The 27214-nt window shown below is 34.5% G+C and overlaps 1 protein-coding gene and 1 pseudogene across 1 annotated transcript in view; both read left to right on the top strand.

Annotated features, from left to right (window-relative positions):
- KCNH7 (potassium voltage-gated channel subfamily H member 7) overlaps positions 1 to 27214 on the top strand; it is a 477016-nt gene that overhangs the window by 180396 nt on the left and 269406 nt on the right. The window lies entirely within an intron of this gene.
- LOC121471735 lies at positions 16661 to 17139 on the top strand (annotated as a pseudogene).

The raw sequence follows: 27214 nt of genomic DNA, 5'->3' as shown, positions 1-27214 counted from the left end.
CATTGGAAAGCTAATTAAACCCTAATTTATATGCTATTCTTTTCTAGTAATTTAGTTTTACTAGTTTACACTATGAATTTTGTGTGTTTATATAGTAAATGTTTATGACTGGATACCTTTCCTCTTAATTTTTTCTTGCATTGTAGACATTCTTTCTGGGGTATTTTCCTCCTTTCTTAGGTACATATTTAGATATTACTTTAGTGCAAGGTTTCTCAACCTCAATACTATTAACTTCCAGGACCAAGTAATTCTTTGTTGTGTGGGTTGTCCTGTACAGTGCAGGTGTTTAGCAGCATCCTTGCTAATAACACACTTTAGCTATGATACCAAATATCCCTGAGGAGGAGAAGGTACAAGAAGGGGGGCAAAAATTACTCCAGTTTGAGAACCAGTGTGTTAAAAGTGTCTTTGATATTAAAGATAAGATTATGTTTTTCTGAAAGATTTTTCATTTTGTCCTTACTCTTGAAAGAGCAAACTGTATATTTGTTGGGTATATACAATTCTGGACTGGGTATTATTTTTTTCTCAACAATTTGATGACATAAGTCCATGGACTTCTGGCTTGTATCATTGCTTTTGAAACTAAGGTCATGCTTTTGAAGATAATACGTTTTGGCTGCTTTGGCTTTGTGTCTTGTGCTTTGTCTTTATGTCCAGGTGTAGATTTCTTTTTATCCACCCTACATTAGATTAACTTAGATTTCTTAGTCTAAACAGTCACATCTTTTACTGTTTTTAGAACATTCCTAAGTATGATCTCTTTATTTTCTATTTCTTTCTCTCTACTGGATATCCAACTGGACATATATTACAACTTTTTACTCTATCATCTGTAATTCTTTATCTTTTTTTCAGACTTTAAATCTCTGATTCTCTGGGCTATTTTTAGTTCCCTTTTTATACCTATATTCTAATTTTTTTAAAAATAGATTTCTACTTAGCTATTCTAACCTACTATTTCAACGTCACAATTTTAATTCCCCTAAAACTTTTTTTTAATGTATTAGCCATTTTTAAGGTTTCTGGATCTTCATATGTATTTTTGATGCTTTCTTTCCTTTTTATGTATAGCAACTTAGTTATTTTATAGTTTTGTCTGATAATTCCAATACTTAATATATGTGAAAATGTAAATCTTTTCATTTTCCCTACTACTTCATTCATGATACCTTATTCTTATGTGTGTCTTATGATTCCATTGCATGCTCATTGTCACTAGAACTTTATCTGTGAGAATATTATGAGGGCATGGCAGGAGATTTATATTCTTTTCCAAGGAGAAATAACTCCTCTTATGTCAAGCATTAGAGAAAACTATAAACCTTGGATCACTTTAATGCTATAGTTTAAGTTTTGAAGATGATTCATAACTTAATTTAGACTCAAAACCTATATCAGGCTTGAGGTTTTGAATTCTCAATGAAATTCTCCACCTTCCCCCCACCAAGTGTAGTAAGTTTAAGGCAGAAGTCTTTTCTGTTGAGTGGAACTGCCTCTACTTCTGTTGAGTATGTTTCATTGGGAGTACAATCCTTTGAGTCTTTGCATTCCATCTTGTCAGATCTTTAAAGTTTGGTAAGCCCTTTATCTCTCATTTCCCACACATTTAGAAAATGTTTAAACTTAAGATCACCATCAATAAGAATTGATAGATGCCTTCAAGGTAGCTGTCGAGTTTTGATAATAGTTACCTTCCTAGATTCTTCTTTCCCTTACGTTAGCCTTTTCGTATTTTTCTTACTTTCTTGACAGCTTAGCAATAAAGTTAAACATACTTTTCAATAACTTAGTGAAGATTTTTAGTTGTTTTGAAGAGCAAACATTAATCAAATTCTAATGTATGCTGTAAATGGAATTTAATTTTTATTTTATTTTAAAATACTAGTTTATAAATGAGCTGCAGTTACATAAATAAACTCACGTCTAAGGATGCCACCTACTTGATTCATCCCATAAACACTTATTGAACATCTACAGTGGCATTAAAGGTATAATTTTAATAGGACAGATTCCATGACTTCAAATAAATTATTGTCTTCTAATAAGAGAAAATATATAATAAGCACATAACACATAAAAAGAATAATTTTGGCACCAATAACTGTGGTAGGTAAAATTAAGTAGGAAAATATAATAGAATTATATGGGATAGGGGACCTGATTTATCTGGAAATTGGACCAGTTGCTTAGAAGAAGTAAAATGTAGTTGAAGCCTGAAGGATGAGAACTAGATACTCACTCAAAGGTGAATGGCATTCCAATCAGAAGGAATAACAATTGCAAAGGTCGGGCGATGCAAATTAGCTTGATGTAAGGAATATGGTCTGTACAAAAGGTGAGGAGATGAGTAAAGAGATGTAAGTCTAAAGATAAAGGTATGTGACAAATGATATAATATGTGGGCCCTGGTGAGGTATTAAAATATTTTAATAAGTGGAATATAGAGCCATTGGAAAGCTTCCTGCATGGGAATGATTGATCTGATTTACACTGAAAGATCCTCCTGACTACTGTATAAAGAATGGACTGGGCAGTGCAAGAACAATAGTATAGTAAGAATGATTCTATCATCCACATGAGGTTATAGAAAACTATAGAAACTAAATGTGAGGTTTAGGGTTGGAAAAGAAGTGGTAATTAGGAGGACTGGCTTGAGATACATGTGGAAATGTAATAGATTGAATGTATGAGAAAGAAAGAATGAAAAAAGAGAAAGAGAAAGGAAAGAGAAAGAAAGAAAGAAGAAAGAAAGAAAGAAAGAAAGAAAGAAAGAAAGAAAGAAAGAAAGAAAGAAAGAAAGGCTAATTCTAAGGATGGTATTTACTGAAATAGGAAAAGTTTATAGGCAAGCATTTTCTTTGAAACACAGTAGTTATTTTGTTAATGTTTTAAGTTTGAAATGCCTATCAGATATCTAATTAGATATATTAAGAAGACAATTTTATATTTTGGGACTAAGATGGAGATAACATTTGAGAGTCATCAAAGTTTTGTAGTGTTTTAAGCCATTGAATTGAGTGAGATTTCTTACAAAAAGATTGAGTACAAGGGAAGGAAGAAAACTAAAGAAAAAGAGCAGGAGTAATTAAGCAATTATTGGTCTGGTAAAGAAGATATAAGTAAAAAGAAATGAAGAAAACCAGCTAGGAAGTATACTTTGCAGCTAATTGTACATAAAATTTAAGTGAATCTTGTCAATTCAGTTATGTAATATCTCTAGCAACTTTCAACTGTGATGGTAAAACTATAGGTCTTTTGCAAGCAGGTGACTGAGTTAGGCAGAGTTAAGATTTCATTAGACAGTTCTGACAGTGGAAGAAAGAGGTTAGTTATGATGTTTAAAAAGGAGTAATTATAGTATTGGATTATGGAAACTAGTCTAGAAAAGGAAGCATTTGCCTAAAGTAGTATGGTCATAGAATGGAAGATTTACTATGCTCAGAGAATTGTTGGATTGGATGTACTAGAGAAGAATGGCTGGAAGGAGAGGAGAGGAGAGGAATTTTGGTTAGAGTGATGTCAAAATCCATATATTGAAGGAGTTGCAGACATTGGAGTGATAGCAAGATCTAAGGTATGGTTCTAACAAAAGAATACAGTATCTGAGGTACTGGAGGTGAATAGCTAAATGAGAAATGATGAACCTGAAAGTCAGGGGACATGGCACTGACTAAAGACCAAGGTAGAGAAAAGAACATTGTTTTCAAGAACTAGAGGAACCAACAGGCCTGGTTTGGGGTAGATCTTAATGACACTAGAAATCTCCAAGAATGCTGGAGAAGAAATCAGGAACTTGTTGCTAACACCAACAGTAAATGATATAAAATGACTAGGAAGTTGGCAGATGATAGTAAAGAGAAGCCATAATTGATGGTAGGGTTAAAATATGTGCTTTAAAGTTGAGGTTTTCTAACAGGAGCAAAGAGGATGCTCACTGTAACTCTAGGTCCTAAGGTATTTCACATACCTAAGGTATTTCACATGTGGTATGAAAGGGATGAAGGAAGAACTATAGTCTGTTTGAACATCACAGGGAAACAATAACCCAGGGAAGAGTGAGGTTTTACTAAGGGAAGGATGCAAAGGAAAATGTTAAAGAGCTTGAAGAAGGAAGAAAGCATCCTTTGGTTGCAGCGAGAATTCTTAAAGGCGTTGTGGAGTGGTTAAATAAATTAGTAGTGGGGAGAGGTGAAGGACAAGAATTACTAGGGATTGTACAGAACATTCAGAAGATTTGGAAGATGATTATCAGTAAGATGTAGAGAGAATCTAAGAAAGTTGCTCTTGTGATGCAGATGGAGATGAACAGAAGTAGGAGGCATGACATCAGCACTGAAGTTGCAGCACACAACAGTGATTGAAAACCAATGCATGGCTTGCCTCCCTATTTGGCTCAAGTCTAGTGCCCTGGAGCAATGGAGGATCTTGGGGGTGGTTGGTCATCCTAAACTTATTGTAAACAATAATTTCGTGGAAAAAAATGCTTGATGTGATAGTTCTTATTTTGTGTTGTTTGTTAAATGGACTCTGAAATAAAGATAAAATTGCAAAATAAAAAAAAAAATGTTGTTTCCCTCACTTCTTTTTATATACCGTTAGTGTTATACATATACCATACTTGAGAAATACTGACTTCCGTATACCCTGTCATATTCATAAAGTTTTGGGAAAGCACACTCCATGAGGTCAAGGGAGAGTAAAGAAGGCGGTTAATATCAGAGTGAAAAGTATGTAAAGAAATGAAGGGATCCCTGGGTGGCTCAGCGGTTTAGCGCCTACCTTTGGCCCAGGGTGTAATCCTGGAGTCCTGGGATCGAGTCCCATATCAGGCTCCTTGGATGGAACCTGCTTCTCCTTTTGCCTGTGTCTCTGCCTTTCTCTCTATGTCTCTCATCAATTAAAAAAAAAAAAATCTTAAAAAAAAGAGTGTCTCTCATGAATAAACAAAATCTTTAAAAATATATAAACATATAAATAAATAAAAATAACTAATTCTGTTTCTCCCCAAATTTCTCTTTATTTAGAGCCAACATAACTTTTTATCAAAAGACATGGATAATACATTTATAATTTGTTTTAAAATTTCGTGTCCTTATTTAAAATCTAAATGAATTTTAAAATTCTCAGTTCAATTCACCTATACAAAAAAGTGGGATTTTGTTTGTTGGTTTTTACATTCAATAGTGATAAGAAGATGAAAGAACACAATCATAATTTGAGATAACTTTGAAAATATTTTTCCAAGACTATTTCAATTCAGTTACGTTCTTACATAATTAAGGAAAGAAAGAAAGAATTTAGGAATTTAGAATAGATATCAAAATTGTGAACAAAATCCACAGACCTTTTCTCATTTTCCATATTGCATTTCTGGAAACAGAATATACTTTCAAAGGTAATTAGACTTGATAAAAATTATGAGTTGAGTAAAACCTGAAAGAAAAAAAGAAGTAAAAGATTAGGAGGAGGAATTCGGCAATTTATTTTATGTTCTGTCCATAACCGAGAGATATTCAAAATATTTAACTTCTGCAGATGTGAACCAGTCATTGCTGTGGCCATGCTATGACAAACTTTAACCCCTAATTTCTGGGTGTCCTTTGAGAAGGGCTGGGAAGCTAGATAATCCAGAAGAACATTTAGGGAACTTACAGCTGAATATTTTTCTGACTGTTAAGTATTCTTTTCTATATTTAACAACGAGTGCATATATTCTACTGCATACTAGCTACAAAACGATATTGTCCTATTATCACCCAACCTCTTTTATAAAAAGATGCTATGCTCTGTGTATGGAATAACTACCCATATTCTATAGTTATATGAAATATTATATGGATATGGAATATACAATCCCCTATACAAATTCTCTTTACTACCTGTTAGTCTGTAGAATTTCAATGGTTTTTCTTCTCTGTGTCTCATTCTTCTCACCAAATGTCACAAGGCAGTGGGTTGCAGGGGGAAAAGCATGTAATTAGAATTAGACTTGGATTCACATCCCAATTGACTACAAACTAAGTATAATTTTGGACAAATTATTTAACCTCTTTCTTATTCAACTGCATCTTCTGTGAAATGGGGTTCATGAAGTTTAGAGACAAAGAACAGAAGACACCCAGGGCAGCATCTGCTGTGTTGGCAGTTACTCAATAAATGGTAACTATTGCTACTGCTTTGAGAATTGGAAGGAGATTGCTAACATAGGTGTTCTTTACCTGGAGTTTATCCATAGTTGACCTTATGATGTTCAAGAATTCCCTAAAATTGCAAGTAAAACAGATGATATGTGATATATACTCCTCTGGGGAAAGAGTCCATAGTGTTTGTAAATTTCTTAAAAGCTGTTTTAAATTTAAAACAGTTAAGAAGAAAAAAATGATTGAAGAAAACCTGATAGAAAAAGAAAAAAGGAATAACATGGAAAAGGAAAAAGATGAATAACAGGGGAGTAAGGACAGCAGCTGAGCAGGGACTCATAACTTGAAACGGGGAAACTAACATGAGGAATGTGCAGAGAAAGGAACATTGATATGGTTGTGGAATGAAAGTAGAGTTGTCAGAAGGGAGTTGATAAGGTCAGATAGAATTAATAAAGCCAGGTAGGAAACATGGAAGCTTTGTTAATGGGATCTGCAGTAAGGGCATCGATTCTTAGCAGATTCCTGGGAAGCTATTATTTTCCAAATTGCTTCCTTTTTATCTTTCCTTGATGTTAAAATCCATTTACATAGTTCAGTTTACTGTATTATATATTTTACATTGATATTCCCACACAATTGTGCGACATTTAAGCCATCTCATCACTGTTACATTGTCGTATTGTCTGGGTGTTACTTATTTTCAATAACTGATATGCTCAATAACTGGTTTGATGAAGCCCATTCAGAGCTCTTTCCTATGCAGGTTAAACGTTTCAATTTGCATTTCAATTTCTGTTCTCTCTGACAGTTGATTATTTGATTCTCTGGAACATCTTCAGAGTAGGCAAAAAAAGTTAAATGATGGTTTTCTGGAAGAGCAATCTAGTCAGTTCTCTATTAAGGAGAATTTAGTGATAATCAAAATTATGTGTTACTGAGAGTAAAGTAAATTAGAAAAATTCTATTTGAATTTATTGTCACTAGTAAATCATTAAAAATTGTCATCAAAATAGGATAAGACTAGATATGGAAGAAAAAAACACAACACAGAAATGTCCATGAAACAATAGCAAGCAACATTTCCGTAAGCATAATACTTTCTCCCAAAAATATAAAATGAAGTTATATGAGGAGTCCTGGCATCAGTATTAGACAATATACTTTCTGAAAATATGTGTTCAACAAATATCCACTGCATGTCCTACTCTCTGCCAAAGACAGAGCTTATAGGAATCATATTTTAACTTCACAACAACTCATTTACGGATTTTACAGATGAGTAAATGACAGGTTTAAGGTTATGACATATCCAAGGCTATTCAATCACAATCACTATTTACCAAGTGCCTGACATGTGCCTGTACTTCCATTTGCTATCTTTAATTCTCAAATATAAGTGTAACAGAAGCTTTCATTGTTATTATTTATATTGAGAAAAGAAATTTAAGGCCTAAATAACCTACAAGTTATTTAGGTTAAATAAGAAGTTAAATAACCTACATAGATAGATGTTATACAAGAATTTGTTTCTCTTGACCTCCAGTTCAATACTCTTTCTGCTATGTTATATTAATTCATTTATTTGTTCTCAGAACAAATATTAATTGTGTACATAATATTTACCAAGCATTTTGTTACATGCTATACCTTCCATCATGGTGAGCAAAATAGTTGTGGTCCTTGATCTAATGGAATTTATAGAGTACTATGCAAAACAGATTTTGACAACCAAGCAAACAAGGACTATAAAGAAAAGAGAACAGCTTATTGAGAGTAAATTAAGGAGATGATCAAATGGAACAGAATAGAGAACCCAGAAGTGGACCCTGAAATGTACGGTCATCTAATATTCGATAAAGGAGGAAAGACTATCCATTGGAAGAAAGACAGTCTCTTCAATAAATGGTGCTGGGAAAATTGGACATCCACATGCAGAAGAATGAAACTGGACCACTCTCTTTCACCATACACAAAGATAAACTCAAAATGGATGAGAGATCTAAATGTGAGACAAGATTCCATCAAAATCCTAGAGGAGAACACAGGCAACACCCTTTTTGAACTTGGCCACAGTAACTTCTTGCAAGATACATCCACAAAGGCAAAGGAAACAAAAGCAAGAATGAACTATTGGGACTTCATCAAGATAAGAAGCTTTTGCACAGCAAAAGGAAACAGTCAACAAAACTACAAGACAACCTACAGAATGGGAGAAGATATTTGCAAATGACATATCAGATAAAGGGCTAGTTTCCAAAATCTATAAAGAACTTATTAAACTCAACACCAAAGAAACAAACAATCCAATCATGAAATGGGCAAAAGACATGAAGAGAAATCTCACAGAGGAAGACATGGACATGGCCAGCAAGCACATGAGAAAATGCTCTGCATCACTTGCCATCAGGGAAATACAAATCAAAACCACAATGAGATACCACCTCACACCAGTGAGAATGGGGAAAATTAACAAGGCAGGAAACAACAAATGTTGGAGAGGATGCGGAGAAAAGGGAACCCTCTTACACTGTTGGTGGGAATGTGACCTGGTGCAGCCACTCTGGAAAACTGTGTGGAGGTTCCTCAAAGAGTTAAAAATAGACCTGCCCTAGGACCCAGCAATTGCACTGTTGGGGATTTACCCCAAAGATTCAGATGCAATGAAACGTCGGGACACCTGCACCCCGATGTTTCTATCAGCAATGGCCACAATAGCCAAACTGTGGAAGGAGCCTCGGTGTCCATCGAAAGATGAATGGATAAAGAAGATGTGGTTTATGTATACAATGGAATATTACTCAGCAATTAGAAAGGACAAATACCCACCATTTGCTTCAACGTGGATGGAACTGGAGGGTATTATGCTGAGTGAAATAAGTCAATCGGAGAAGGACAAACAGTGTATGTTCTCATTCATTTGGGGAATATGAATAATAGTGAAAGGGAATATAAAGGAAGGGAAAAGAAATGTTGGGAAATATCAGGAAGGGAGACAGAACATAAAGACTCCTAACTCGGGGAAACGAACTAGGGGTGGTGGAAGGGGAGGAGGGCGGGTGTTGGAGGGGAATGGGTGACGGGCACTGAGGTGGACACTTGACGGGATGAGCACTGGGTGTTTTTCTGTATGTTGGTAAATTAAACACCAATAAAAAAAAAAAACATCCTAGATTAAACAATTTGAGAAAAAAAAAAAAAAAAAGGAGATGATCAGAGAAGATCTCTGTAAGAGTCAACTAGAAGAGAAAAAGACTATTCCAGCCAGATGGCGGAGCATGTGTAAAGGCTCTGAAATAGGAAAGAGACTGGATTTATTAACTCCAAATAAACACAAAGATCAAAGACTTCTTTATTTTTTGCACATAGGATGAAATGTACTTATTAAATAAAGGGATTGCATAAATTGACTCGTATATCAAGTATCTACCATCAATTTAATTTACCTGAAAACAAATAGGCTTACTTGAAAATAGTAATATGCAATATATGTATTAGGAATATAAAAATATGGATTATATATATTCCATAGTGAATGAGTGTGAGGTGTACAGTGAATACATTTTAACTCGGTTATCAGGTTTTACATGGAAAATCAGAATTTCAGTACAACCAATTTCTTTAAAATTCTTTTAGAATTTTATTTAAATTCAATTTGCCAGGCACGTGGGTGGCTCATTGGTTGAGCATCTATCTTTGGCTCAGGTTGTGATCCTGGGGTCCTGGGATCGAGTCCTGCATCAGGCTCCCTGCAGAGAGCCTGCTTCTCCCTCTGCCTATGTCTCTGCCTCTCTCTCTGTGTCTCACATGAATAAATAAAGTCTTTTTTAAAAATAAATAAATAAATAAATAAATAAATAAATAAATAAATAAATTCAATTTGCCAACATATAGTGTAACATCCATTGCTCGTCTCATCATGTGCCCCCCTTAATGCACATTACCCATTTACCCTATTTGTTCCACCTATCTCCCTTTCTGCAACACTGTTTGTTTTCTATAGTTAGGAATATCTCATGGTTTGTCTTCCTCTCTAATTTTTCCCTACTCATTTTTCCCCTAAATTTTTTTTCTAAAAAACATACAACTATAATATAATTTTTAATAAATTTTTACTTACCTACAACCAAGACCACTTAGCATCAGGACCTATTATAACAGAATTTGCAGAGAACAAAGGAGATATGCTACAGTAGCTTTTTGGAAACATCTTTTAGTAAGTACTAGATCGCTCTTGCTTTTTATTTCCTTTCTAAATCTGGAGTATCTCCTTATTAGTAATATACAACCTTTATCCCATAAATTTATGAGATTTGCATTACCTGAAATAGCTTCTTATAGGATCATTTTTTTATTACAATCTACAGATTGAGCCATCATGATATCAATAATCAATATTCATGGCCTACTCAGAATTCCATGATTTGGATGAGATGTTTAGATTCTCAAATAAATCAATCTTCATTATATACAATGACCTTTTATGTTCTTAAATACAAATAATAATATCTGAAAAAAAGTTAAAGATTCCCAAGTGTATTTTAATTTCCTCATTGAGTTTTGTTAAAGATACCATACCCCAGTTTCTGTTTAACATCTAGTTCATCTTTTACAAACTTTTTTTCTTTATTATCTTTCCTTCAACTTTGAGTTCTCTACATTTCCAAGTTCTTGTCTCAAACAGCAACTTTTAGGCATTCTGGTAACCTTCTACAAGTGTAAGGGATTATAATTTATTTTGCTTTTACTAACAGGTAAAGATCCATAGGGTTCCCATTGATGAAGCCCTTCTCTCTGTGACCTGGTGCCAGCAGGAAGTAGAGACTGGACTGTAACAATGTATGTTTAGGGTACCAGGATCATAGTATTGTCACATTCAGTCTTGCCTGTGGGAAATGTCTTTCTTTTGGAGTATGTTGAAAATAATTTTAGGTTGACATAGTTTCTTCAAAGTATTAATAAACCAAATCATTTTTAAAAAATGTTCTAAGATAGATCCCTTTGCCAAAGAAAAGTACTGTATTATCATACAGAACTTTTTGTTAAGAATCATCAGGAAGCCAGTCATAAAGGAGACAAGACTCTGGTGTTTAAAGAATTAAGTCCTTGTCTCACTGTTAAATAGCTATAGGACATGTAGGTTTTTATCTTCTCTTAGTCTTAATTTCTACCTACACAATCTGGAAGATTGTGTTAAATTTAAATCCACACTGCAATATCTTACAGCATTTTTTGGCTTGCCATCGTATAAGAAATAATTTTTAAAGTGAAAGAATTTTAAGTAGATTTAGCAGATAGAAAATTAGGGAGAATGTTGAACTCAACAGCACTATCAATCAATTGAACATAATTGACATCTAAAGAATGTTGTATCCAACAGTAGCGGAATACACATTCTTCTTAAGCTTGCATAAAACATCCTCAAAGATAGACCACATTCTCAACCATAAAATACATCTTAAATGTTTTACAAGAATAAGAACTATACAGTTGTCTTCTCTTAGACCACCATGGAATTAAGCTAGAAATCAATAGCAGAAAGGTAGCTGAATAATCTCAAGATACTTGGAGATTAAATAAATATCATGGGTCAAGGATGAACTCTCTAGAGAAATAAAAAATAGTTTGAATTAAATGAAAATTTAATTCAAAGTTTGTAGGATTCAGAAAGTGTTGAGAGGGAAATTTCTATTATTGAATGTATACATTAAAAAAGAAGAAAGATAAACCAATAATCTAAACTTCTATCTTAGGAAACTAGAAAAAGAAGAGAAGAAAAGACAAGGGAAACCAAATCCAAAGTAAGCAGAAGAAAAGAATAAAAATTAGAGCAGAAGAATGGATGACTGAGTGGTTGAGCATCTGCCTTCAGCTTAGGCATGATCCTGAGGTCCTGGGATTAAGTCCTGCATCTGGCTCCCTGGAGGGAGCCTGCCTCTCCCTCTGCCTACATTTCTGCCTCTCTCTCTGTGTCTCTCATGAATAAATAAATAAAATCTTTAAAAAAATAAAATAAAAATTAGAGCAGACGTCAGTGGAGTTGGAAAAAAAAGGAAATCCGTAGAGAAAATCAACAAAACCTAAAGCTGGTTCTTCAAAAAGATCAATAAATCTAATAAGCTTTTAGCCAGGTTAACCAAGGGGAAAAAAAAAAAAAAGAGAAGACACAAATTACCAATAACAGAAATGAAGAGACAATATCACTAAAGATCCTATAGACATGAACAGGATAATAAAGGAACGTTATAAGCAACAGTACACCCAAAAATGTGATAACCTAGATGAAATGGACCTATTCCTTTAAAGACACAATCTACCAAAACTCACATAAGAAAAAATGGACAATAAGTCTATATCTATTTAAAAAATTGGACCAATAATTAATAAACTTCTAAGACAGAAAGCACTATGTGCAGATGAGGAAATTCAATGAAGAAAATATATCTATTCTTTACAGTCTCTCTCAAAAGATTGAAGCAGAGGGAATGGGAATACCTCTAACTCAATCTGTGAGGGCAGCATTACCCTAATACCAAACCAAAGACATCACAAGAAAACCAGAGACCAATATATTTCATGAGCATAAAATATGTTCAAGAAAATACTAGCATTCTGCTTTGGACAATATATAAAAAGAATTACACACCAATCAATTGGGATTTATTCCAAATATGCAAGGCTAGTTCAAAAACTGAAAACTGATTAATGGAATCCATCACATTAATAAGCTAAAGAAGAAAAATCACATGACCATATCAATAGTTATGGAGAAAGCCTTTGACAAAATCCAATATGTATTCATGATAGAATGTTCTTATTTAAGTAGGAATTAGAGGATAACTTCCTCAATTTGATAAAATATTTACAAAATGAACTACAGATAACATCATTCTCAGTGGTAAAAAACTCAAAGCTATCTTACTAGGATCAGAACAGGCAAATATGTTCCCTCTCAATACTTCTTTTCAGTATCGTATGGGAAGTCCTAACTAATGAAGTAAGAGAAAAATGGGAAGCAAGGGGTACCTGGGTGGCTCAGTAGGTTAAGCAACTGCCTTCAGCTCAGGTCATGATCTCAGGATCACAGGGTCAAGTTCCTCCTTAGGCTCCCTGCTTAGCAGGGAGTCTGCTTCTCCCCCTCCCTCTGTTCTCTCTTTCTCTCTCTCTCTCCCTGAAATAAATAAGTCTTTCAAGAAAAGAAGGATAGGAAAATAAAGGTATACAGGTAGGGAAGGAAGAAATAAAACTGTTTTTGTTTGTAGATGACATTGTCTATGTAGAAAGTACAAGAGTTGACAAAAAACCTCTTATAACTAATAAGATATTACAGCATGATATGCAGTAAGTTATGAAACTGACATACATTAGTCAGTCATTTTGGGGGCAGCCCAGGTGGCTCAGTGGTTTGGTGCGGCCTTCAGCCCAGGGTGTGATCTTGGAGACCGGGGATCAAGTCCCATGTCAGGCTCCCTGTATGGAGCCTGCTTGTGTCTCTGCCTCTCTCTCTCTCTCTCTCTCTCTCTCTCTCTCTCTCTTTGTCTCTCATGAATAAATAGATAAAATCTTTAAAAAAAAAAAGTCAGTCATTTTTCTATGTACCAGCAAGAAATGACAGGGATTTGAACCTTCCAATGCCATTTATGTTGGCACCCTCAGGAACAAACTATTTGGGTATAAATTTAAAACCCTCACAAAACAAACTAAACAGAGAGTTCTTTCAATGTTATAGATAGATTTTCCAATTCAATCTATAGATTCAGCATGATCTCAAAAAAATCTACAAAGTTATTTTGTAGATATTATTAAAAAGGCTCCAAAGTTTATGAGGAGAGGCAAAAGACCCAGAATAGCCAACATATTATTGACGAAGAACAAAGTCCGAGGACTGACACTACCCAATTTCAGGACTTGCTTTATAGTAGATGAGAAAAGGTAGTCTTGATTAAAGAATAGACAAACAGATCAATAAGAGAGCCAAGAATTAGACCTATACAAATAGAATCAAGTGATCTTTGGCAAAGGAGTAGAGGTAATTCAATGGAGAAAATACTCTTTTCAACAAATGGAGCTAGAACAGCTGTACATCTACACACACACACACACACACACACACACACACAAAATCTAGTCACAGAGCTTACCTTCTTTATAAAAATTAACCAAAAGAGATCACAGACCAAAATGTAAAAAAAATGGGGAATTCTTAAGATAACATTAGAGAACATCTAGATAACCTTGGGTTTGTTCATGACTTTTAAAATACAAAACCAAAAGCATGATGCATGAAGGAAATAATTGCTTAGTTGGACTTCACTAAAACTAAAATCTGCTCTGTGAAAGATATTGTCAAGAGAATGATTAGAGAAGCTACAGACTTAGAGAAAAACATTTGCAGAACAGGAGCACCTGGATGGCTCAGTGGTTGAGTGTCTATCTTTGGTCCAGGTCCTGATCCCGGAGTCCTGGGATCAAGTCCCACATCAGGATCTCCGCAGGGAGTCTGCTTATTCCTCTGCCTAAGTCTCTGCCTGTCTCTGTGTGTCTCTCATGAATAAATAAATAAAATCTTTTAAAAATTGCAGAAGAGGGCAGCCCTGGTGGTTCAGTGGTTTAGTGCCGCCTTCAGCCCAGGATGTGATCCTGGAGACCCGGGATCGAGTCCCACGTCGGGCTCCCTGCATGGAGCCTGCTTCTCCCTCTCTCTGTGTTTCTGCCTCTCTCTCTCTCTCTGTGTGTCTCTCATGAATGAATAAATAAAATCTTTTAAAAAATTGCAGAAGAAATATAGTAAGGGGCTATTATCCAAAATATGTAGGAATTCTTAAAACTCAACAATAAAACATAATCCAATAAAAAAGTGGGCAAAGATCTGAATGGACGCCTCACCTAGAAAATATAGAGATGGCAAATGAAAGACTCTCCACATCATATGACATTAAATAATTGCAAATTTAAACAACAAAGGAGTGTAAATATATACGTATTAAGTTGGTGAAAATCCAAAATAGTGATAACAGTAAATGCTGATGAGGATATGGAGCAATAAAAACTTTTATTTATTGCTGGAGGGAATGCAAAATGGCACACTCACTTTAGAAGACAGTTTGGAATTTTCTTACAAGACTAAACATATTGTTACCATATGATGCAACAATCACACTCCTTAGTATTTATCTACATGAGTCCAAATTTATGTCCACACAGAAACCAGCACATGGATATTTATAACAACTTTATTTATATTTACCAAGACTTGGAAGCAGCCAAGATGTCCTTCAGTAGGTGAATGGATAAATAAACTCGAGTACATCTATGCAGTGGAATATTATTCAACTCTAAAAAGAAATGAGCTATCAAACCATGAAAAGGCATAGAAGAATCCTAAAAGCATATTACTAAGTGAGAAAAAAAAACTAGACTAAAAAGTTTATGTACTGCGTGATTCCAGCTATGTGTCATTTTTGAAAAGACAATCCTATAGAAAAAGTAGAAAGATCATGGTTGCAAGAGGTTCAGGGGAAAGGAGGGATGAAAAGGCAGCACAGAGGGCTTTTAGGGCAATAAAACTTTTCTGTATATTGTGATGGTAGGTATATGTCATTATACACTTGTCACAACCCAGAAAATACAAAGCTAAGAATGAACCCACATGGAAACTATGGACTTTTGGGTGGTAATAAGATATCAATCAATCAGTGTAAGTTTATAGATTGTAACAAATGTACTGGTCTGGTATGAGGGGTTAGTAATGGGAGAGGCTGTGTCTATGTGGGCGTAAGGGAAATATGTCAACTCTAGTTTTTGCTCAATTTCATTGTGAACCTAAAGCTGCTCCAAAAAAATGTATATTTTAAAGAATTAGAAGTTGTATACAAGCATCCCTTTGTGTATTAGCAATCTGCTAGAGCTGCTCAACATCTTTTGAGAGGACACATGTCCTCCAAATTGCCAGTCTTCCCAGCTTATTTCTCATTTTTCTTACCTGTAGTCACTTGAATTTGTAACCCTTGAGCTTGATGATTAATCATCTCTAACATTTAGTGTTTCTTTTTAAGCTGGATCTAGCAGAATAAATCACTGAACCTTTCCTGTGTATTTTTCTACCCTCTCTTGATGCTCCATAATGAACATCCACATGCTTTGCCATTGATGCAATCTGTTCATTTATTGTTTGTTTGTTTGTTTGTTTTTGCCATGTCACCAAACATGGCAACAAAGATGCTGTGTCCTACTAACAGGCCTGGCTATAGTCTCAGAACAATGAAAAGGAAAAGAGATGATTTGTAGCCCTTATGCTCATCTTTCCTTCCTCATCATTATCACTAGAGTAATACCTTTTCACCCTTCTACAATGCCCTGTATGCTTTTAGTTTGTGATTTCTTTTCTCATAAAAATGATGGATATGAATGTAAGGGGAAGCTTTTGGCTTTTGGTTCTGCGGAGGCAAAGGTGCAACTGTCTTTGGTTGTCTGGAATCTGGGTTCATCGGATACCAGCTGCCTCCACATTGCCACCTAAGTTCAACCCCGATGCGATCAACGTCATGTACCTGAGGTGCACTGGTAGCGAAGCCAGTGCCACATCTGTCCTGGCCCCAAAGGTCGGACTGCTGGGTCTGTCTCCAGAAAAATTTGGTGACAACATTGCCAAAGGCGACCAGTCTAAGGATTGTAGTGAAATTGATCATTCAGAACAGACAGACCCAGATTGAAGTGGTACCTTCTGCGTCTTTCCTGATTATTGAAACCCTCAAGGACCCACCAAGAGACAGAAAGAAGCAGAAAACATTAAGTGCAGTGGAAATACCACTTTTGATGAGACTGTCAACATGCCCGACAGATGTGGCCCTGATCTTTAGCCAGAGAACTCTTCAGAATCATTAAAGAGATCCTGGGGACTGCTCAGTCTGTGGATTGCAATATTGATGGCCACCACCCTCATGACATCATAGATGACATCAATGGTGGTGCAGTGGAATGCACAGCTAGTTAACTACAAAGGAAAATATTTCAGTAAAGGATCATTTGACAACCAAGAAAAACAAATGGAAAAGGAAAAAAAAAAAAAAGAAGGCAAGGGGAAGTCAAGCAGGAAGTGCAGCAAAAGAACTGAATGCAAAAGACTCACCTCTAAATTCCTTGTAAGCTGGATATTTCAAATATGTACATATAGACTATGTTATAGTCTGTATATTCTGTGTAGACTATTTTGTGGTCTAGTCAGTATAGAGTTTGTATAGAACTTATATAAAAAGATTGACACTAAGGTTGCATAAAAACTTGAGTCAATGAATTTAATGTTTGTTTCTGTTTCCCCAGAGAAATTTGCCAAGAGCAAAACAGACATCATTTTAGATTTCCTAGAGTGTTTACAAAACTAAAATCCAAGAAAGAATATTTAAAATACAATTAAAATCTCTTATTTTAAGAAATACATGTATAATATATATAATGTATATTATATATATATATATATATATATATATTAGAATAGAATCTTTTTTGAAAGGCTCGCCCCATGAAGTTATCTTAAGTGGTTGTAGGTTTGTGCAGTTGTATCTTTTCTTTGTGCTATATTGTTATTTATGTCAAATACTTGATCAGAAACTATGAGTTAGTCACCATGTGAAGAATTTACATATAATATCTCAATAATAACTGCAATGACCCAGTGAACTGCACATTATTATCCTCATTTTACAGATGCAGCTTTAGATTATCCAAGGTTTCCTAACAAATAGCAGAGTTGGGCTTATAACCTACCATATTGGGCCTTTAGGACTTCAAACCTTGGTGCATTAAAAATATTAAAATTGCCCCAATAACTTCTGTTGACTTCAACAGAGCATCTGTGTAAATATATACACAGCACACACATAATTTTACTAGGTCCAGCACCTTACCTTCTAAACCCATAGCTTTGAGCATTGCAGATGCCTGAAACCTACTAAAACAAGGTTAAAATCTGTGATGTTGGACTCAGGTTTGCCGTGTAAGCCTCAGTTTCTTTCAAGTGAAATGCAATTATAACTCTGGGTTTTTATGAGGATTAAATGAATTAAAGCTCTTGGCACACAGGAATCATTCAGTGGTATCTGCAGCTATGTTAATCCCAAAGATGTAGTGAAAGGTGCTATCCAAATTCCTTGACATTTTTCTTCAAAAGGTCTACATATGTTTTGAAACTTAAACGTTGTGTTTGCTATAGAGAGAAAAACAACTTTTAGTAAATACTTCCTGTTATGAAAGTACTGAAATTGGGACTAGTATTTATAAAGCAACTACAGTACAAAGTATTTTATTTGAAATATCTCTTTTAAGCATCATAACACTCCTGCTAACTGGTATTACTATTATTATCTTCATTTGGAGAATAAGTTAAAGTCTCAGAAATGTAGGCGCTTTCTCCAAGCTAGTGTGATAGATTGTAAGTCTCAGCTCTTTCAGCCACATCATAAGATTAAAGTGCACTGCTTTTGAGTTTTCCTAATTAAAACTAAGACAACTGTGACGTGCTTAGGAGACAAAACATTTTCTTTTGCTTAAGATTTTGTATAAAAAATAACACACTAAGCTATTTCTGTCCCACATTTTGTAGGTATTCATATTTCAGAATTGGTCTTGAGCATACAGGAAAAAAATACCATAGTTTATTTTTTAATAAATAAAAAATCATCAACATGTATTTGAATAATGTTATCCCTTCAAACAACGGTTTCTAACTTAGCAGTCCTTCAGCATAAAAGCAATGCATTTTTTTCAAGATAATAGGAATCATTTATTTTTTTTAATATGCTTTTTTTAATATTTTGTTTATTCATGAGAGACACCGTGAGAAAGAGGCAGAGACATAGGCAGAGGGAGGAGAAGCAGGATCCATGTGAGGAGCCTGATGCGGGACTTGACCCCAGGATGCTGGGATCGTGCCTTGACCCAAAGGCAGGTGCTTAACCACTGAGTCACACAGGCGTCCCAATATCTGTCTCTTGAATGCTATTCATGGTGCAGTTCTTTTTGGAATGTATGTGTTGGGGAGGGAAGATGATATAGGCTTTGTTATATTTACCTATCTGATAAGTGAGTCTTATTTGGGTCTTCATAGGCTTCTCTGTTCACTCATTCATTGAGTATTGATGGAGGACCTCCTCCATGCCAGGTCTTATGCTAAGAGAGTGAGTACAAAAGCATACATGACCCCTATTTTGGTGCACCCAAGAGCCTAGTAGGAAATACAGGCATCACATAAGTAAACATACTAAAAGATAAAAATTGTCATTCAGTAGAGCAGAGATCCGTAGTGCTGTGAGAGTACATTTGAGAATTGAACCCTGTCAGGAAGTTTGGAGAAGGCTTTGCTGAAGAAGGGACATTTGCAACTAGATATGAGGAAAGAATAGGAGTTGACCAAGTGAAAAGGAAAGAAAAGTTTCCTTCATGGTAGTAACATATACCCAGGCTTCTTGTTAGCTTCTTTCATACAGAATAGATATTATATATTGAAACATAGCCTTCAGGGCACATGGTTGGCTTAGTCAGTGGAGCATGTGACTCTTGATCTTAGGGTTGTGAGTTTGAGCCCTGCAGTGGGTGTAGAGTTTACTTAAAAAACAAAATCTTGAAACATAGCCCTCAAGAACATAACAGGACACCTGAGTTCTGAATTGTGAAAAAGACCTACTAAAGAATTATAAGTCAAGTCATTATAAGTCATAAAAAGTCCTCATTTCATACATATCTTTATACACAAAAAAAGGATTTTTTAAAAACAGCCTATCATAGAAACATTTATGAAGCATTTCCATTGATACATGAGCTAACTATGCTATATGCTTTATGGATGTGGAGAAATGTGCAGAAGCTTTAGCCTTGTGAAACTCATTAAAAACCTCACAAATTATCATAATGGGCCAGAAATTGTGCTAGGACTTTAGAAACTTTCAAAGAAATATAAGATAATGCCCCCATGCTCTAAGGGCCCCAAATCAAACCAAAGATCCATGAGAGCAATGAGCGAAATATCATCTAGTTATGCTGAAGGTCAAACTCTTTAGCTTATTAAAGTGCTATAAGAACATAAAATTGGGAGGGGGCAGTTACCTTTTTTTTTTCTTTTACTCCCTACTGCACTATTTGACTTTACCTAACAGCCCAATATATTAGGAATATATTAATTACTTTATATGAGTAAACATGGAATCAAATAATCCTGTCATTACATAGAATATATTATTATTGCTGTATAATTTTATTGGTGAATGCAAATACAGCTATGTTTAATTATGCTCTGTTGCTGACGCAACAAAAGGAGAGCAGAATCCATTTTAATTTGAATATTCTGAGTTCAAACATCTGAAAATTCTACCTTTTAATTATTATTATTTTATTTTTATTTTATTTATTTACTTTTTTTTTTGGTACAAGATTCAATGGCAACTCATCATCAAAGAAGACTTTCAATTCAATGCAGAACTGGAAAATTGAAGGCCAGGATTTGTTCTCCGGTTGTACCATTGTCTTATTGAGTTCACATAAGAAATTTCCTAGTTTACCAGTGCCCAAAACAAGAAAATGCATGCTGTACTACTATGCACAGGGAATGTAACTTTTCAGGAGAGAATTAATATTTCAATGACTTCAAAATAATAAGTAGATATTTTAAAAATCCATTGAATGCAAAATAGTCCTAGATGATTGCTATTACAAACCTCAAAGTAAAAACCATTTTCATGTTTTTCTGGCATACTTTTGTTCTCTAAAAATTTACTATATGTGTAGACTTGCACTTTTCTCGAAACAAAAAGCTTTGTGACATAATTATTCAGATACATTCTCTAAGAAATCTTCAACATACAAAAAAGGGCTTCGGGTGCTTTATTTCAAAATCCATTCATGCATAACAAAGATGTTCTTCCTCTGAGAAGGTTTTGTCTTGAATAGGTTAGAAGAAGAAAACAGTCGGTGAATTTACTTAATAATTGATCATGGAAATAGAGTCTTAATGAAATTTCCATCTTCCTGAACCATGAACTCTGCATTTATAACTTTTTATTATTACCTAATACTGTTGTGCAGTTACCTGACAGCCTAACTACAACTCCTATTAACAATATAAAGTATCTGTGTTGGTAAATTTTTCAAGCACTGATCTCTCTTCATTAATCTCAAATAAAACCATATAGACAGTGTTGAAGAGAAAATTGTCATGACAGAAACATGTTCTTATTCAAACATTTTAATTTAAATGAAATTTATTTTTCAGCTTCAAAGACTGGACACCAATAATGGTAATATTATTTCATTGAAACAGATTTTTTTTTGTATATTCATTGAAATTTAAGACCACCACCTTCAAAGTGGTTAAATTTACCTTTTATTTAATAAATTCAGAAAATAATCATCCTTAGAATCATAACATTTGGAAAGAATCCTCAGATATTAGGGCACTCCCACTCCAACACTTTTTATTTTACAAATCTGAAGACACTCAAGTGCAGAAATAAATGAACTTCAATTGCCTCATGTTCTGGAACCATCAAATCAGAGGCTAAAAAAATGAGCAGTGTTCTTAGCAGCCCATCATTCCAATGAAGTAGCAATTGGACATGATAGAAAAATCATTATCTAGCTTCAAATGGAATTCTACAAGGAAGGAAGCCCCAAACTATTCCTAAACTGTTTAACTAATTTATGAACAATGGTACTTGTAATGATTATTTATTGGTCCCTGTTCTGCCTTCTGGAATCACAGTAATTCTTTATGCTCTTCCATAACTGTCTATCAACCCTGATTGCAGCTCTCATGGCTTTTGAGAAATCTTTTAACCTAGTCTTGATATTTCACTCATTCCTCATATGAACTTTCCTTCAAACTTCTATCTTCTGTTTGCTCTTCCTCAGAGGATTTTATTCTGTCAATTTCCCTTCTAAAATGTGATATCAAGAATAAAAGACTACAAAATCTGATTATGACCTCATTGGACACTCTAGAATTTTTAGGCCACTAAAGATTTGTATTATCAGAATTATATTATATAATTAACATAAAATTATATTACTTTATTTTAGTCTTGTCTTATTTCTAACTTTAAAAAACTTGATCTTAGATACTCTAATGTGTGATTGTTAATGATAATATCCACATTTATGTGATATAAGCACATTTATAAAATTCATTTATTATTTTTTCCCTGAGGATTTGAGAGAATGATCTAGAAAGGATAAATTTAGGAAAAGTAACCAATTAACTACTTTAAGGATTGTAGTACTTTCATATAATTGAAATTATTCTATAGCAATATATAAAGTAGCAATTATACAATTTTCTCAGTCCAGGAAAAACAGAGCCTTTATAAGGGCCAGATTATTGGCGCTTCCTTCCTAATAAGTAGGTCAGACATTAGCTGGAGGCATCGCAAAGGCTGTTAAGCATTCATTAACTTTATGTGAAAACACTGCTGCTGTAAGGAAACCATACATTTCTAAAGAAGAGACCAGTATTTATTAGCAGATTATTTAGAAATGACTACTCTCTCCTCATCAGGGATTTTTTTAATGCTAATAAGTAAAATTAATGGAATGCTTACTTTAGCCAGGTACAGCGCTAAGTCCTCTACACATATTCTTACTTCTATTTCTTACATTCTTTTAATATATATGTATGATTATTAAGCCATTTTACCCATGAAGAAAAAGTAAGGCTTATTGAAAATAATTTGCCAAAAATCATAATTCTTGTTAGCTGACAAAGACAGGACTTGAACTAGATATATCTGACGCCCAAACTCTAACTACTTTGCCATTATCCACACATTATTTGGTTACTTAATTATTAAAATGAAGTTGACCCAAATGTTGCCAAGGCTCAAAGATAGCTGTTAATAAAAAGTGCTGAATCTTAATCAACATTCAAGGACTCTGAACTTCTGACCTCAGGACCAACTTGTGTCTCTCTAGGTACTGCTATGGCAAAGCTGACATACCACAGTCCTAAACTACGTATCACATTTAGCTCTATTTGGACTTCATATTTTGAAACTCATTAAACCAACATATAGTTTGATCTCTATGTCTTTTTCTTCTCCCTCATAACAAAACATCCATTTTCAATGTCCCTAATGGCAGAGGATAGTTGAAATGTATCTCTGTAAGCAATTAATTACCAAAAAAAGGCTCTCATACTATATATATATATATATATATATATATATATATATAGGAAGTTTTGTTACTCAACCTATAAATTAATGAAAGTTCTTACTTTACTTCATAATACATAATTGTTTTATTTCTATGTGTTTTTTTAACCGGAATTTTTTTTAAAAAAATAAAGCTTTGGAAAGAAGCACCGTATAACTTTTTAATCCTTGCTACCTTCACGCATCTGTAGGATTTCCATACCTCAATTTTAGTAAAAGGGTGGTAAGACATTCATTCAAAATTCAATTCAGGGACTCCTGGGTTTCTCAGTAGTTGAGCCTCTGCTTTTGGCTCAGGGCCTGATCCTGGAGTCCGGGATCGAGTCCCTGCATCAGGCTCCTTGCAGGGAGCCTGCTTCTCCCTCTGCCTATGTCTCTGCCTCTCTCTCTCTCTCTCCCTCTCTCTCTGTGTCTCTCATGAATAAATAAAGAAAGGCTTTAAAATAATTCATCAATTCATTTTTTATACTTAAACTTCTTAAAAAAACTTATTGAATATCTACTTTATGCAAAAATGATGCAGACAGGATGTAGAAATAAATAATACATACTATCTGCCAATGAAAAACCTCAAAATCGTAGCGGGGAAAAAGCCTAGCAAATAATTCTAGTACTTATTCATCCTCTAGTAATAAAAGTTGCTGCAGTAAGTCTTAATAGTTATTAATACAATATTAACACATTATCTTTTTTCTAGTTTTGTATTTGAAACTCATATGGGCCATTTCCAAGCAGTGAATGGATATTGATGCCACAAATACAAATGCCATTTCTCAGTTGCTCTCTTATTTAGATTTTCTAGGCTTTTGCTCTTTAGTGTATCTCCTATGAGCACCTTTATATGGGAGAGTAGATGTGTGACATCAGGCCAAAGAAAACTTTTCTGTAACTACGAGATTTCATATATTTATTTGATGTGTTCAGCATCTCTTAGTTGTAACATTATTTTCCATATTAAGGCCTTCTGTGATGATTGCAATTTGTTGTATTGACTTCCAGTACTTCTATTTGATCAATATTAAGGAATTTCCCTGTTCTTCTCATATTCTACTAGCTTACTTATTTTGTAGTGTGCTTGTTCATTTTTCCCACCCTCTTATGGGATTTTAGGGTCATTCTCTATTTGGATTCCTTTAATATTGTTATTGTTAAATATCGTTACGCTCTGTATGTGGTTTCTCAAAGTTCTTTTAAATGGTTCAGCTGTTTTTACACCTTTAGAGATTTTAAGATTTATATATATTCTTCGGATCCCTGGGTGGTGCAACGGTTTAGCGCCTGCCTTTGGCCCAGGGCCCGATCCTGGAGACCCCGGATCGAATCCCATGTCGGGCTCCTGCTGCATGGAGCCTGCTTCTCCCTCTGCCTGTGTCTCTGCCTCTCTCTCTCTCACTGTGTGCCTATCATAAATAAAAAATAAAAAAAAAAATTAAAAGATTTATATATTCTTAAAAGCACACAAAGTCATTAATAAACACTCATAAATACTAATATTTCTTACAATGTTGCACTATTACATTAAAAATATGTAAAACATATTAATAATGTTCTGAATTCTAGGCCTAGTTTTAACAATACTATATAAATGCCAGATATGCATAGAGAGTTTATAAACATGCACTTCCTCCTGTCACCTACCAATAACATCTATGAATTAATAGTTATGATATTCAAATGGTTCCTCTCGGTTTATTTTCATTGATAATAATGACATACGAAAATCATATTTGTCTAAAACCTGCAGAAACACTTACAAGCATTTTATGTGTAGAGAAAAGCAAAACAATGTTTTTTGGCTGCTTAAAAATCTACTGAAGGTACTTAAAAGAAGACATTTTCTCCCCTACCTGGAAGACTTTAGATAGTTTTCATGAGGAAGGTGGCATTTAATCTGGAATTAAAGCATAGATGAGCAAATTTTTCTTATAATGGGTCAGATAGTAGATATTTAAGGTTTTGCAGTCCAACGGGCAACACTGAAGATACTATATGGGCACTTATATGACCACTTAAAATGCAACTATTTAAAAATGTAATATCCAACTTGTGGCCTGGACAGAAAATGAGTGAAGGGCCAGATTTGGCTACAGGCCAGTTTGTTGACCTGACATACGGTATGATGGATTTTAAGACATGAATTATGGGGAAAGAATGTTCTGGACTGAGAAAACCATAAGCAAAAGCACTAGAATTCTATATTTTTTGAATGTGAACAGGCATAAAAGAAACTAGTGAGAGATACAGCTGGAAATATATGGGAGACTAGATTGTGGGGGTGCTTAGCACATTGGGTTAAAGTTTAGAAATCTACAGTTAGTAACTTATTAGTCGCATTTATTGAACATGATATGGGCCAATAGTTCGCTGTCTGGAGTTTGACTCCAGATCCTATATTGTGACCTCAGTGATTTACAGCTCCTTATGAACATTTTTGATTCATTACTTGTTTGGTTAATGCCCATGGCAGGCTAACTAAGGATATGATAATACGTATAACTTAGTTCCTGTCCCTTAGGAGTTTATAGTCTTATGTACTATAAACTGTGAGAAAGAATATTAATATGAAGAGTTTATAAGTTGTGGCAACATAAATTTAGTAATGACCCCTCATAGGTTTAAAAAGAAAATCATCAAACTTATTATGGAAGCTTTGTATGTTATAAGAGCCACTATGCTTTACTATATGTGTTACATGTACTATCCCTCCAAGACACATTCAAATACACACACACACACACAGGTCAGAGTCCTGCTTGAGAAGGGAGTGCAGGGGACTGGAACAAAGAGAACGGTAGTTCTCTTAACAGGTTGTGCCAGGAGCTACTTAACTACTTCCCATGACCCCATGTGCCCTCAGGTGGACACAAAAACTGAGGTTTTCTGCCTTTTTTACTTGGGACCAGCAGCCTCTTGCTTGACTCTGGGAAGCCACAGTTGAAGGCCCTCTGTATTTATTGATGCATGTTTTGCTCTACACATTGCCTTCACAAAACTAGTCTTTGTCCATTTTGATCACACTGACTGTATATCTTTTTCTTAAACCCCTGGAGTAAAAAAAAAAAAAAAACAACAAAAAAAAACAAACAAACAAAACAAAAACAAAAAACAAAACAAAACAAAACAAAAAAACCCTGGAGTATTCATGGTGTTTAGAAACCACTCATTTATGTCTTTCTAGGATGAGATGGACAAATAACTGTCATTGGCTTATCAACCTAAGAAAAAGAGATAATTTATGGAAGTTGAGAGATGTGTCATACACAGAATTTAAATAGTCTCAAGGAGCATCAATATGGAAGATTTCCCAGGAAAGTATACCTTCTGGATGTTACCAGAAGCTCTGAGTGATCTCCTGTGGGAGCGAGAACAGAGAGCTTGAAGTAACAGAATACCGTTGCACATTCTTCCAATCCCCAAAGCATAATGAAAACTTACAAATTGACTTAGCGTCTTTAACAAGACTCCAGGATAGTAGGTGAGGAATTTGCATGGCTATCGCCTCAGAAAATCTAGATGCATTTTTTTCTAATATTCTACATACCTAAAAAGAGCAATGTCCTTTTTTAATAGTCATAGAGATGGTAATATACAGTATATGCTCATTAAAATTACAAATGAGCTTAGCCACAGAGTTGCTTCCCAGTTAAATGGTAACATTTTAAAAAGTAATAAAAAATTACAGATTATAAAAATGCTTCAGTAAATACCTCAATCGAATAGAAACAATGCACAAGAATACCATAAGGATTCTTAAAACAGAAAACAAAAAAACGAATCTTCTCAAACATAGGATATAGATTGTTTTGCTAAAACGGAGTAGAATAGTTTTACTAATTGTGAAGTGCTACAAATTAAATATGAATCAAACTGGTA

Source organism: Vulpes lagopus, chromosome 11 (genome assembly GCF_018345385.1).
Source record: "Vulpes lagopus strain Blue_001 chromosome 11, ASM1834538v1, whole genome shotgun sequence".
Lineage (NCBI taxonomy): Eukaryota > Metazoa > Chordata > Mammalia > Carnivora > Canidae > Vulpes > Vulpes lagopus.
This window is presented reverse-complemented; position numbering and strand designations above follow the sequence as displayed.